We start from the raw sequence: 15,521 nt of genomic DNA, 5'->3' as shown, positions 1-15,521 counted from the left end.
GGTAGGGAAGAACTTGACGTTTTAGTTCTATTAATGTTGGAAACTACTAGACAACGTCATTGTCTTGAAGAATTTTGTGTAAATGTTTATGTTTTGTGATGGCAGGTAATGGATTGAAGTACGTACAAAATTATGTGCTGTACAATGGCAGCTGACCTTTACGAACTGTGTTGTCGGTAACTCATTGATTCGTACAAACCTTTTCAAAATGTTCATCCAGTGTTTCAAAGTAGTCCAGGTGAATGGGTTGAAAATGTGCAAATGTCTGTTGCGAGGGAAGTGCACTGGAAATGACCAGTGAAGAGGGAAATGTGACGCTTGAAGGTGTGGGTTAACTTATTAATAATGCAGGAATCTTAGTCAAATTGTTATCTCTTGAAAGAGAAGCTGTCTTCTTCAAATGAAACAAAAGTATGCGGTCTCCCCAAATCACGGAGTAGTCCCGATTACGTTCAGCTGCCAAAAGACAGCCTCAAAATAACATGTTCAGTTTCCTGGACTGTTTATTTGAAGCTCAAACACTGCTAATTTTCAACATTTTTGGGGGGATAAATGGAATTGTTTACATGCCATTTCTGCACGCATACGACCCTGTTGTTTTTTCGCTTGATTCTTTCCTTTCTTAAAGTACACAAGCTTTAGAATTGAATTGTCAAATCTGTGTATGGGGAAATCACAGTCGATGGTAATCCAGCAGAAAGTACTTGTCCATCGTCATAACACAGCTATTCACTCAGGGGGGACACAACTTACTGATGTGTTACACCCTTCTTAAATGTTTCATGTGTAAAGGTGACAATGAGAACTCACTGAATTCTTTAATCCTGCAAAAGCAAAAGCAAGTAAGGACGGATACTGAGAAACTGATGAAGAATCTTTAAATTCATTTATGAATCTCTACCTTTTTTTGCAATTTATGGTTATGTGCATAACTTGATGAAAATTCCAAGTCATTATTGAACAGAATTGCTAAATTATTAAATAATTTGAATTGTGAGGCAGTCACACCAAAATGGAAAATTTGAAATAAAAAATATTAAGTGAATTTTCATCTGCAACTTTGTTCTTGAAATTTTTGCTAAACTCCTCCATTATTGGAAGAATTAAATATGTAAGGAAAAATTGCCTGCAAGATCTAATGCATTCTTCTTTCGGGCATTTATCAGGAAGGGGTTGCATCGAGGAAGGTTTGCATTAGGAAGCTTCTCCAAGTAAGAATTCTGTTCGGAAAGATTTGTAACATATGAGCAAGGACACACAAGTGTGCTCCAAATCAGTAAGCAATATGAAGGAAATATTATGTAGAAGCAGTTAAGATGAAGTTCTTCAGCAGAGCAGACCTTCAGGGGTTTGGCTCACAAACCAGCTGACTGAGACCACAACTTGGATGCCGCTAATTTGCATGTGCATCCTTAGATATGCAACAGTCTATCTTTGACAAAGAGCCTGGGCCATAAATGATATGATTTATTCATTCTTGACTAGACAGATCGTTTTATTTTATGAAACTAATGGCTGCAGGGAGCTGCAACGAGTGAGAGATCTTTCCAAACTGTGGAGACTTTAGGAGAAGCTGCTTTATCGATTTAAATAATATATCAGTATCTTCAGATGCAAACCATGGTCCTGAGGTATAATAAATGTATAGACAAGAGCAAAGATGCCATATAATCACGTTGGTGAAATGTCAATAACACTATTTTACTGGTGCTTTTTAAACACTCTGCATTAGGCATGGATCTTCGCTCAGCCTCTGCATGGAGTTAACTGAGCAGTTGAGGCCTGGGTTCCTGATGTGCTCTGGATTTCCAACACATTGGCAATTACAAACTAGCTGAGAGAGGTTGAGTATTCTACTTAATTGCAGTGTTCAATCAGGCTAAAGAGAACAAAGTTAAACCCTCGCCTAGGCTGCATGTTGCTGCTCTTTAATGTTGATCAAAGCACTGTCATACGAGTCTAGGGAAGTAATTTATGGGGGTTAGTAATTCCCCACCTGTCCAGTGTCTCTGACAGCCCTTATGGGAATGCAGTGCAAAGGTTATCAGAACTTATGGTAGTTGTGAATCAAGTACTAGGTAAAACCCTGGTCCTTCCATAAAGTACTTTTAGCAGGCTAGTTATAGTGATCATGGAAAGGTACAAAGTGCTGGACTAACTCAGTGGATCAGGCAGCATCCCTTCTTTAGTAGTGTCCCTGTTGGTCGCAATTGAATTGTATAAAGTTATTTTTCAATTTGCTGTTGACAGACCTGTAATGGATTGAGGGGTGGAGTTGGCAATGCCATGCCGAGGACAGATGTAGGGGGAAAAGAGTGACAGTTAAACCAACTAGAGATCGGAGCGTCTTGCATCAGTAGTGGGAACATAATTAGAAGGGATTTTGAGAAACAAGATTTATTTTTGCTTAGCAAAGGAAGAACTGAATAGAGATAGTCAGCACCTTCTCAACACTGATGATCCTCAGATTTGTGTTACCTGCTCCTCTCCCTGCACGCCCATGGCTGTATGGCCAAGAATAACACCAATTCAATCTTTGTTCACCACTTTGCCGGCTGGATATATGGAACAATGACGAGACAAAGTACAGGAAATAGATCCAAAAACTGTGTCATGGAGTCAGGACAACTTCCTGGCCATTAACAGCAGCAAGACAAGAGAATTGTTTATTCATCTAAGGAAGTGGGAAGAGGTGAACACAAACCTGGCCTCATCAACAACTGCTGTAGAGATGGTAAGCAGCTTCAAAGTCCTCAGCATCCACATCACCAGCAACCTAACCTGGTCCCTTCACATTGATGCAGTGATCAAGAAAGCAGATCAGCTTTATCTTGGGCGCCTGTGAAGATTCAACATGTCCACAATGATTCTCTTGAACTACTACAGATGCGGGATGGAAAGTATTCTGGTGGAATGCATCTCAGCTTGCTTTGGCAACTGCTGTGCTCTTGACTGCCTGAACCTGCAGAGAGCAGTGAATGCAGCTTAGTCCATCACAAGCTCATCGCTTCCTTCTATCCAGTGCATGTTCACAGTGTATTGCACCAGGAAGGCTGGAAGTTAAGTTCCATCTGCCATTTATTCTCCCAGTTGAATTATGTTGTTTTGTGAAGCGATCTTCTTCACTGTCCACATTATTATCAAGAGTAGTTGGTATCTAGACTGAAGAGCCAGGGGAGGTAGAGGCAGGAACAGTAATGACATTTCAGAGGCATCTGGACAGGTACTAGAATGAGCAAGGCCTTGCGGGTTATAGAATTAATACACGCAAGTGAGATTTACGTAGGCAAGCTGGTCAGCATGGACACGTGGGCCAAAGGGTCCGTTTCTATGCTGTATATCTGTATGATCCACATCACTTAGTGTACTTCCCATTTGTAAGTGCTCTGGGGATGAACATTAAAGCAGACGGGCCTCTCTCTGTGTGATCCACGTCACAAAGCAAATAGAGAAAAATTATATCTTAAAGACCATATCTGGCGAAATTGGTTTGTGCAGTCGCACTTTTGTTTTGAGAGGTGTGGCTCCTAACATTTCAGATCTTGCCAGTGCGCCTAAAGCTGCTGAAAGCAAAATAAAGAAACTTGCATTCATGAATTGCCCTTTGCAGTCCTTTCAGGATGTTCCAAAGCACTTGACATTTCTAAAGTAGAATCAGGAACAATAACAACAAACAAGAGGCATCTGGACAGATTCTGAATGAGCAGGGCAGAGATGGTGGCGTGGGATTGTTATAGATCATGATGATCAGCATAGATACAATGGGCCGAAGGGCCTGTATCTACGCTTCCAAAGGGAGTGTAGATGGTACTAACATGCAGATGAGATGTTAAACCTCGATCTCATCAGCCATTTTGGGTACAAACAACAGATTTCCTGGCACTGTTATTTAAAGCATCCCTTATCCTAGTGATCGGGGGAACATATATGTCTCAATATAACCAAAACTAAATTAATATCACATTGCCTTTTGTAGCAAACTATCTCAATTTCCCTGTGTATTTTATAATAAACCAATAAACCAATCCCAATAGTAATGCATTAAAATGTCACCCTAGGCTTTTGTAATCTGGTCTTTCGATACTTGCTTGGACCTAGAAGAGTTGAAAGCAGTACCACAGAGCAACAAAGATAACGGAGCAAGTATTGTTCCAAATAATATTTTAGATTTTGAAATATTTGCAATGATTGTTGCTGTGTTTAATATCCAAACCCTTGACCAAGTAGTTTGGTTGCTTTGAAGGCTCTTTTAGTGAGTGAAGCTTTGGCACGCCTGTCAGATTAAACCTTTCCTTCTTTCCTTTTTTTTATTGCCATTCATTCTATTTTGGTGCCCTTGTGATATTTAAAAGCAGTTAAGATTGCTGGATACAAAAACGGCGAGAGGACCAGACCACATCTGGCACTGAATAGCGGCTCATGGCCCCAGCCAATCTGTTCCAATACAGCTCCAATACTGGCATCTATCTGACAATGTGAAAAGTTGTCCATTTATGACCTGTTCACAAAAAGCAGGTTTTTCTCCTTACAGTCGAGGCAAAAAAATTGATTAGAGTTGCCTCACAGTTGCTTTCTGTATGGAGGTAATACTTTTATACTTCATAAACCAGCTCACCAAAATTGTTTTGTTTCTTTAAAAAAAAAAGGCTGTTTCACATTATCACCGTTTCACATTATCTTTCTCATTCTCTTGTGTGCTTGTGTGTGTGTGTGTGTGTGTGTGTGTGTATATGCTTGACCTATATCCCTCTGCAGCATCTGCCTCTTTCTCGAAGCTCATTCTCCCTCCCAGTTTTGTATCATTGGCAACCTTGATGTCACAGAATATTTCACTAGAACCTGGGCCCAGTACCGATCATTGACATACTACCGGAATAGGCTGCCAATTTGAAAAATACCAGATTGGTCCCACTTTGTTTTTTGTGCTTTAACCAATCATCCATGCTCAGTGATGAAGTCCACCCGTATTATATTACAAGCCTTTCTATGTCATTTCATGCATTTTGAAAAATAAGATGTAATATATCTGCTGATTCCTCCTCTTATCTTGCGATTTACATTCTCAAATAAAATTAATTTGTCAAACACTTTTATTGAAATCATGCGAACTCTTGTCGAATATTATTTCTCTCCCCTCTGAGGAGTTGGTAAATTTGCTACTTTCAATTGCACATGACCTGTTATAAAAATTAGGGAATTTTGGATAATCCTCATGAATCCATTGCTCCCTCTGCATGTCCTGGTGTAGTGTCTGCGATGTAGGCTCACCAGGCTTGAGGTTCTTTCAAATGTTGGTCTCCTGAATTTCTCAGGTGCTTTTTCTGGACTACTGTCAATATGCCATTTATTTTATTCATAGGTAAACCCTTTAGTTATCGTTTCCATTTTGAGATGGAGGGCGAAGCGTTGGGATGACAGCAGAGGGTCTGTGCAGCTTTAAAAATTAGGTGATTTGGTTAGAAAGTTGTAAAGTAAAGGTTGAGGAATAGATATACCTGGCAACCCAGTGTCCCTGGCCGTAACGCTGTTGACTGTCTACACGAATCCCTGGGGCAACCCAAATTCCTTAAAAACAGCAACTGGTGATATATTTGACGTTTATGGGAGCTGCATATATTACCCTTGAGCATGAGCAAGTGAGGCTTGCATTCAGGAAAGGTTAGGAACAACTGGTTTAAACTCCTGTTCCTGGTACATCTTTTGTGAAAATGTATATAAAGTTTTGTTTAATGCCTCAACTATATTGGCCTAGGTAACACCTGCACGAGACATGCAAACCTAGACTAAACTCTGGTGCTCTAAATCAACTTTTGCTGTCTCTGAACATTGCTCTCTAAATCTTTGTTCAGAAGCTATAGTTCTTAAAGAAGTTGTTTTCTTCATGAAGCATTGTGGTGGGTGGATTTTCTTGTTGCATGTGGTGTGAATGTGTACAGGAATGCCTGGTTGGTTACAGCCGTCCTCTTGTCATGCTCTGAGCAAACCTGCACAATGGTATTTCTCTTAACTCCACTTCTGGGGACTACTCCCATTGCTGATCATTGGGTAGATTGGTGCAGGTAGCAAGGGAGGACGGGGTGGAACAGTGTCACTTTTAATTTAACCCTGTATTGTTGCTCATTCAATCACTGAGAAAAGACTCGGTTCAAATAGGCTACTCCAAAATGGCACAAAGTGCATGATGCCTTCATAGAACATACGACAAGAACAGACCCGTCAGCTCATGATGATTGTACTGACTATGATGCCAAATACAACTGATCCCATTTGCCAACACATGAATCCCTCCAATACCGGAATATTCATGTGCCTGTTGAAAAGCCTACGAAGCATCACTATCACATCAGCTTCTACCCTTCTCCTCGTCAGCACGTTCCAGGCTGCTACCACTCTCTGTACCAAAAAAAACTTGTGTCTCACATTTCCTTTAAACCTTCTCTTTCTCACCTATCTATGCCACTGATAATTTTATAAACTTCTATCAGGCCTCCCCTCAGTCTCTGATGCTCTAGAGAAACCAATCCAAGTTTGTACAATCTCTCCTCATAGCCAATACTGTTTAAACCAGGCAGCATTCTTGTGAACCTTTTCTGCACCCTCGTCACAGCCTCCACATCCTTTCTACAAACCAGAACTGCACACAATACTCCCAATGTGCCTTTAGGGTCCAGTTCTCCATTTAATGGGATGCATGTGACCGACCAGTGTATATAACTGCATACACCTCTCTGAACCACCTATGGTTTATCTTGAACCCTTTTCCCCAACACTTTTTCACATGGTTAATTGCAGAAATTGAGTATTGTAACTGAATATTTGAAAATGCCATGCTCTATGCTAACCAACAACTTGTATATAACCAACAACTTGTATATAATGGAGCTGGCGATCTTGTGACTTTAGAGATATCAAAGTCGTGAGCGATTAAATATTTCTCAGAAAGCCTTGATACATCATTGTGGGAGCTGTGTCCTATTCCAACTAAAACCATATTCTGATGAAACGTGCATTTGAGTAATTAGTGAAATATCGTTTCCCACAAAGTTCCTTGTTTGTTTGCAGCACTGCAGGCAAACAGCTATACTTGCTTGCCTCATTAATGGATCTCTGTCCCCCAAGGTTCTGAAAAAGTGCTGTAGGGTTAAGCCCAGCATTATGATAAGATGCTGATAGTTTCCCAATTGCACAATGCATGTACTGATATGTGGTGGTCTGTGATTACTTGCTTACTGTTGGCTAGATCTGAAATATTTTGGAAAAACCAAATGCTGAACTCTTCGTCAGTGAACATATGAAACTCAAAAGAGATTCATGACAGTTACACACCCAAAACTGTACTCGTTGTCTATATGGACTTCAGCAAGGCATTTGATAATGTGTGGTAGACTGCTCTGAAATGTTAGATCACATGGGATCAAGGAGAGCTTGAAGACTGGATAGAGAATTGGCTTCATTGAAGTATGCGGATGGTGATGGTGGAAGATTGTTTTTCAAACTGAAGGCCTGTGATTAGTGGTGTACCTTAGGAATTGGACCCATTGCTGTTGTTTATCTCAACGAATTGGGTGTGAATGTAGAAGGAATGATTGGTAAGTTTGCAGATGACACTAAATTAGGTGGGATTGTAGATAGTGATGATGGTTATCAAAATTACAGCTTGATCAGTTAGGCAAGTGGGCCGAGGAATGGTTAATGGAGTTTAACGCAGATAAGTGTAAGATGTTGCAATTTTTGGAAGTGAAACCAAGGCAGGACCTTCACAGTGAATGGCAGCACCCTGGGGAGTGTTGGAGAGCAGAGAATTTAGAGGTGCAGGTACATAGTTCCTGAAAGTGGTGTCACAGGTAGATACGGGGGGTCAAGAAAGCTTTTGGCACATTGGCCTTCATCAGTCAGGGTATTGAGTATAGGATGTTATGTTACATGTGTAGGAAGGAACTGCAGATGCTTGCTTAAACCGAAGATAGACACAAAAAAGGTGGTGTAACTGCAGGTCAGACAGCATCTCTGGGGAAAATGAACAGGTGACATTTGGGGTCGAGACCATTCTTCAGATTGTGAATGTCAGACTGTGAACTGTTATGTTACAGTTGTACAAGATGTTGGTGAGGCCGCATTTGGAGTATTGTGTTCAGTTTTGGTTACCCGGATAGGAATAGTATAGGAAGGATGTTGTTTAGCTCTAAAGAATGCAGCAAAGGTTTACGAGGATGTTGCAAGGACTTGAGGCCAGAGCTAATAGAAGAGATTGGGAAAACTTTATTCCTTGGGGCACATGAGCCTAAGGGGTGATGTTTTAGAGGTGTTTAAGATCACAAGACGAAGAGACAGGATGAATTATCCAGGCTAGGGGAATCAAGAACGAGGGGACTTGGGTTTATGGTGAGAGGGGAAAGAGTTAATGGGAACCTGAAGGACAACTTTTTCACACAGGTAGGTATTTGAAATGAGCTGTCAGAGGAGGTAATTGAGGTAACTACTATAACAACATTTAAAAGACATTTGGACATGTATATGGATAGGAATGATTTAGAGGGAAATGGGCCAAATGCAGGCAGGTGGGAATAATGTATGGGGCATCGTGGTTGGCATGGGAAAGTTGGGCTGAAGGGCCTGTTTCCATGCTGTATGACTCAATGGCTATGTCTGAAACCAACTGATACCAGACATAACATAGGGATTAAATATGTGGTATATCACTGAGATGATATGATGCTGTGAATAAGGGAGGAAGAAGCAGGAAATATCTGAGAGCTTCAGGTTATGTGACAACCTGTAAATCGGGTTAGATGGCCTTGTTGCATTCAGATTTTATTTTACTTACCTGACATGATAAAATTGTAGCATTAATCATAGTTGGCTGACTTAATGAATGACCAAGTATTAAAGATCCTGAAATAATCCCTGTTGTTAATGTGCATGATGTGGCATTACTGGTAATACGCACATTTATAGGTGCCCAAATTTATGTTGGAAGTGGCATTGCTATTGTAACATCACTTCTTACTATCATGACTTGAGAACTTTGAATATTTCCAGCGTATTCCTTTCAGATCATCTTTCATCAAATAAAGGTCTCTGGGCTTTCCAGTGGGCAGATTGTCCTGAGCATCGTTAAATTCTATTCTTACTTTTCAAATGTGTCCATCTCCCTGCCCTACTGTACCTCTGCAAACCCTTCCAGCCACTAGAGTCCCTGAATCTAAATTGTTACCAGAGGCAGCAGTGCTGTATGCCTTTGAAGCACTAAGCACTGGAGTTCCTATCCTAATCTCACTATCGCTCACTTATTTTAGCTAATTCCTTATAATCTACCTCCAACCCCTCAATTTCAACTCTTTATTGATCACATTCCTGTGAGGCACCATGGAGCATTTTACCCTGTTGAGGTGTTGATCATGAAATAATATTGTTAGGCCTATATTTATTCTTCAAGCAGTATTTTAAAAAGATCAATGGACATTGCTGTGTTTGGGAATTATTATACCCAAATTGGCTGCTGTATTTCCAAGATAATAGTTGTGATTTTACTTTAACACGTGTTACTTTGGCAGTACTGTGAACAGGAACAGCCTGAGTTTGCAAAAGGCAAGTTTGTTCCTTCAGGTTGGCGTTTTAGCCTCGGAGCCCATACTCTGCCTGTCTACGTGAGGGTCATGCTGTGTGTTGGACAGTGCAGTAGACAGGATTGGTTCCTTGACATCATGGAACATTTGGAGATCTCACTGCCCTTTTTTTTTCAATTAATATTTTTTTTAATTCCAGCTTTTCATATATTCTTGACATTCTTTGCAGTCCCTGAGTTTGACCTTTAAGGATTTTTTATTTTTTTTGTTTTGCTTTTGTAATCCTGGGTGTAAGAAGTAGAATGATTCATGGGGACAGGTGGTGGGGCTGAAAAATGATGATTATTCAGCCTGAGGCCAGTTTGTTGACTAAGTCTGTTTCATAGGCTAAACTGACTGAGTGTTCCACTTCATTTCATGTTGTGTTCATACTTTCCTTTACTTGGGAGTGTACAATTCAGGGCACACAACTGATTGGTGAGACTTGTGTTTCTTGTGAACCAGTTGTGGTTTTGAGGGAAGCAGAACAAGGTGTGTCAGGTGCATGCATGCAAGTTGTAATACACAAAGTTCACCAGTGAGCCCAGACACCGAGACTTGGACAAAGCTGTAAAAGATGCTTTCCCGTGATTAGAGACTGTCAGCAGTCAGCAAAAGGGCTGAAAATGAGTACGTGTTCCCATTCCAGGCTGGGAAATTAACAGTGCAGTGGGCTCGAAAGGAGGTGTGGAGGAAAGGACCACATCCAGATCTGGTCAAGAACCTACCTGCCAATCAGACCCGTACTAATGTGAATTGGAGAAATTTTACTTTAAACAAAGTGTTTTTTTCAAACAAATGTAACTTTATTTTCAACTCATTAGTACCATGTATATCAATTGTTGTCCTACAAAACTTCCATAAATTGACTTTCATCCATAAATACTGTTTTGGCTGACTATTTTTTGATTAAAGAAGTCCTGTTATGCTGAAACAGTTTTGTACAACTGATTTTATCTAATCCTTTTACCTTTCTATATCCCGAAAGCACATAATTCATTCCAGTGAGAATATGTGTAAGAAGGAACTGCAGATGCTAATTTAAACCGAAGATAGACAGAAAAAGCTGGAGTAACTCAGCGGGACAGGAGGCATCTCTGGAGAGAAGGAATGTGTGACGTTTCTGGTCGAGACCCTTCTTCAGACGTTAGGGATAAATACATAATCCTCTGAAATTTCCGCCACCTCCAACGGGATCCCACCACTAGCCACATTTTCCCATCTCCACTCTTTTCTGCCTTCCGCAGAGACCTTTCCCTTGGCAACACCCTGGTTAACTCATCCTTTCCCACCCAAACTACCCCTTCCCCAGGTACCTTCTCCTGCAACCGCAGAAGGTGCAGCATCTGTCGCTAGCCCTCCTCCCTCGACTCTGTTCAGGGACCCTCGATTTGTTACTAACACCTATGTGTGAGAGAGAGAGAGAGAAGCGAGTGTCGCCAAACTTCTGAATTCTCTGGGGTGGAACCCTCTCCAAGACAGACGTGAAGCTCACCATTTGACCTGTTTTTACAAAATGTTAAATGGTCAGCTCGACATAGACTACAAGATCTACACCAAACCCAAACCAATTAGGAGCAGACGAGGGCATTCGATCCAATTTGTGATCTCAGCTACAAAGACAGATGTATCCTCTCCATCCACAAGTCCAACCTCGGCAGTTTTGGGGACAGAGCCTTCTCCAGCACAGCTCCCAGGCTCTGGACCTCCCTCCCCCAACTGATCCACTCTTCCGTGTCCCTCACCATCTTCCAGTCCCGCCTCAAAACCCATCTCTTCACCTCTGCCTATCCTTAGCCCCACGTCCCCCTCCCTTTTCATCTGTGCATTAAGTGTTTTGAATTGAATTCTGTCTTTACTTTGTGTACTAGTCATGTCTCTACTATTTATTTCATTCCCCTTACATGTTTTTCCTCTACCTGCTAAATTTTTGTAAGGTATCCTTGAGACTCTTGAAAGGCGCCCATAAATAAAATGTATTATTATTATTTTTATGTATACAGCAATTCGTTCTTACCCCGCACAATTAAAGCATGGAATAATCTCCACCCAACTATCGTTACTCAACCAGATGCAACTAAATTTAAAGTAGCTCTTTCTTCCCAATAACCCTTTCTGGCTTAAGCCCTCCCTTCACCACCTCCAGGTTAAATTCCATTTGGAATATTTTGGAGGACCAAGAAACCAAGAACCAAGAACCCTGACACTCCTTTCAGGTTAGGCAGAGGGTCACTTACACCTCCTCCAACCTCACCTGCTGTATCCGTTGTTCAGGATGTGGACTCCTATGCATCGGCGAGACCAAACGCAGACTGGGCGATCGTTTTGCAGAACACCTTCGCTAACCTGATCCAACCTGATCTCCTGGTTGCTGGACACTTTAATTCTCCTTCCCATTCCTACACAGACCTTGTGTTCAAGAAGGAACTGCAGATGCTGGAAGATCGAAGGTACACAAAATTGCTGGAGAAACTCAGCGGGTGCAGCAGCATCTATGGAGCGAAGGAAATGGGCGACGTTTCAGCCCGAAACGTCACCTATTTCCTTCGCTCCATAGATGCTGCTGCACCCGCTGAGTTTCTCCAGCAATTTTGTGTACCTACACAGACCTTTCTGTCCTCGGTCTCCTCCATTGTCACAGTGAAGCTAAACGCAAATTGGAGGAACAACATCTCATATTTTGCTTGGGCAGCTTACAGCCCAATGGTATGAATATTGTTTTCTCTCACTTCAGGTAGCCGCGACATTCCCTCTCTCTCTATCCCTCCCCCACCCAAGTGGCACTAGCTTCTCATTTTCACCCTACAAACAGCTTACAGTGGCCTGTTTCCTTTATCATCGTTACTTTTTTGCATATCTTTCATTCATTATCCCTCCACATCACCGTCTATATTTCCCATTTCCCTTATCTCTAACAGTCTGAAGAAGGGTCTCGACCGGAAACATCACCCATTCCGTCTCTCCAGAGATTCTGCCTGTCCCGCTGAGTTACTCCAGCTTTCTGTGTCCATCTCCAGTGAGAATATGTCTGGTCTAAAACTCATGGAATGAGGGAGTTGGGGAACGTAGGAACAACCTTCCTATTTTCCTGCTGTTGTTACCTCCAGTGTAGCAAATGCCCATCTGTGGGTCTAGCCAGGCTGAGTGGGCTTGGTTGTGGCTCTCTCAGCAAGTGAACATTGACCATCTCATTGAGACAGATGAAAATTTGAGTTCTGATGAAGGTCTTTGATCTGAAATATTGATTGTTTCTCTCTCCTGCCTATTGAGTATTTCCAGCATTGTCTGCTTAATATCAGATTTTCATAATCTGCAGGTTTTTTTCCCATTTTCATTTTCAGGGGTGTTGCAGCTTGAAATCATTTATGAATGTCGCACAATAGAGATGTAGAGTCATACAGCACGGTAACAGGTCCTGGGCCTACACATCCATGCTGACCAAGATGCCTCCATCTCCACCAGTTCTATTTGTCTGCATTTGGCCCGTATCCCTCTAAATCATTCCTATCCATGTACCTATCCATCCCTGTCCAAATATATTTTAAATGTTGTTATTGTAACTGCTTCAAATACTTAATCTGCAAGTACTTTCCATATGCCCACTGCCCACAGTATAACACTGTTTCCCTCAGTTTCCTGTTAAATATTAAATCTTTCCCCTCTCATCTTAAACCTTATGTCCTTTATTCCTTCTTGATTCCCCCTTGATTCCCCTACCCTACGTAAAAGATTCTGTGCATTTACCCAGTCTATTTTTGTCATGATTTTGTATAGCTCTATAAGATCATCCCCCAACGATTCACTTTCCTAATATAGAGAGAAGGAACAGGCACATTTGGTAGATGGGAGTTCAAAATTTAAGAACTAATTCTGTTCAACATATTGCATTTGCATTTAGGCCCCATGAGTTTAAAACCAATGCAGGCGACACTTCTCCTGAAGTTGAGGAAAGCTTAGAGCCATGAAAGATGTCGTGACTCCAGCGGTTAAGAAAATATACTTGTTCCTTGATAAATCCAGCCCAATTGACCAGAAATGGCAACACCAGGACCCACCAACCTGCTGGCAGAGCCCCTGGATCACCTGCTCGCACTATCAAATCCACGTGCTAGCTGGTGTTATTCTTGCAGTTTATGTCATGTTATTTCATCTCTTAAAGTGGTTTAAAATTTACAGACATACACATTACAAGTGGCTTTGTGAGCAGTTCTAGTCACCTCATTACAGGAGGGAGGTTTTTAAGGGTGCAGAAGACACTCACCTGGATGCTGCCTGGATTAGAGGGTGTTAGCTATCAGGAGAGGTTGGAACATTTTTATTTTTTCTCTACAACATTGGAGCTATGGGAAGACGGTATAAATATATAAAATTATGAGTGGCTTAGATCGAGTAGACAATCAGAATATTTTTCTCAGGGTAGAAATATCAAAGACTAGAGGCATAGGTTTAAGTTCAGAGGGGGATAGTTTAAAGGAGATGTGTGGGGCACGTTGTTTTACACAGAGTGGTGGTGCCTAGAACAGCTGTTAGGGGTGGTGGTGGAGTTAGATATGATAGTAGAGTTTAAAAGACATGTTGGAAAAATGCAGGGATAAGATCTTATGTAGGCAGAAGACATTAGTTAAATTTGGCATAGTGTTCGGCATGGACATTGTGGGCCAAAGGTCCTGTTCCAGTACTGTACTGTTTTGTGCTACATGATTTTGTTCGGCCCTAATGGCTGCCGTGAACCTCCCTCTGTTGACTTGGGTCCACTTGCAGTGTTCGTAAAGCCAACAGTTTTAAACCTGGGTTTTATGATGGACGGTGATTTTAAATTAGATAAACAAATAGGCGCAGTGGTTAAGTCCAGCTTCTTTCACCTAAGGAAGCTGGCAATGGTGAAGCCCATTCTCGAGCGGCAGCATTTTGAAACAGTAATTCACGCCTTTATTTCATCTCGGCTGGATTACTGTAACGCGCTCTACTCTGGAGTCTCACGAGCTTTGTTGGCTCGTCTCCAGTTGGTCCAAAATGCTGCCGCTCGCCTTTTAACCGGAACTCGAAAGAGGGAGCACATTACGCCAATTTTGGCCTCCCTTCACTGGCTCCCAGTGCACTTTCGAGTTCATTTTAAAGTTCTTTTATTTGTTTTTAAATCATTGAATGGCCTCGCCCCGCCTTACCTCTCTGAGCTGCTCCACCTATATGCTCCTACCCGGTGCCTCAGGTCAGCGGATCAGCTGCTCCTTGAGGTACCAAGGTCTAAGCGGAAGCTCAGAGGGGATAGAGCCTTTTCTGTTGCTGCCCCGGCACTCTGGAACACCTTGCCGCTGCAGATCAGACAGGCCCCTTCACTATCCATCTTTAAATCCTCCCTAAAAACTCACTTTTATTCACTGTCTTTCGACACTGGCTGAGACATTGTTCCTGTTTTAGTGCTTTTAAATGTCTTTTAATTTTTACTGTTTTTATAGTCCTGTCGTCTTAATGGTTTTAGTAATTTGTAATAACTTTTTGTTGACTTCCCATGTACAGCACTTTGTGGTAACTGATGTTGTCTAAAAGCATTTTATAAATAAAGTTATTATTATTATTATTATGATGTACAATGACCAGCTTACGTTAATCATGCAATGACACTCAATCATCTACTGTTCAGAACTGGAGCAGAAGCAAATCAATGTTGAGAACGAGGGACTACCGAAATAAAACAGCAGCATTTATTCCATGGGAAGGAAGGCGTGTCATGTTATTTAATCTCTAAAGTGGTTTTAAAATTGCTGACATACACATTACAAGTGTCTTTGGGGTTAGTGTGTATTAAGTCGTCCTTTGTTAAAAATCTGGGTGTTAGCTGGTTTGGGGTTAGGGTTAACTTGTGTTCTTACGTGACCGACTGTTAAAGTCCCACCAGTAGATCAAATTAGAGCAGGA

The 15,521-nt window shown here is 41.6% G+C and overlaps 1 protein-coding gene across 3 annotated transcripts in view; it reads left to right on the top strand.

Moving 5' to 3' along the window:
* tp63 (tumor protein p63) overlaps positions 1 to 15,521 on the top strand; it is a 98,435-nt gene that overhangs the window by 28,383 nt on the left and 54,531 nt on the right. The gene's annotated exons all lie outside the window — the stretch shown is intronic.

Source organism: Leucoraja erinacea, chromosome 14, assembly GCF_028641065.1.
Source record: "Leucoraja erinacea ecotype New England chromosome 14, Leri_hhj_1, whole genome shotgun sequence".
NCBI lineage: Eukaryota > Metazoa > Chordata > Chondrichthyes > Rajiformes > Rajidae > Leucoraja > Leucoraja erinaceus.
Note: the sequence above shows the minus strand (reverse complement) of the source record. Positions and strands in the feature narration are given on the sequence as shown.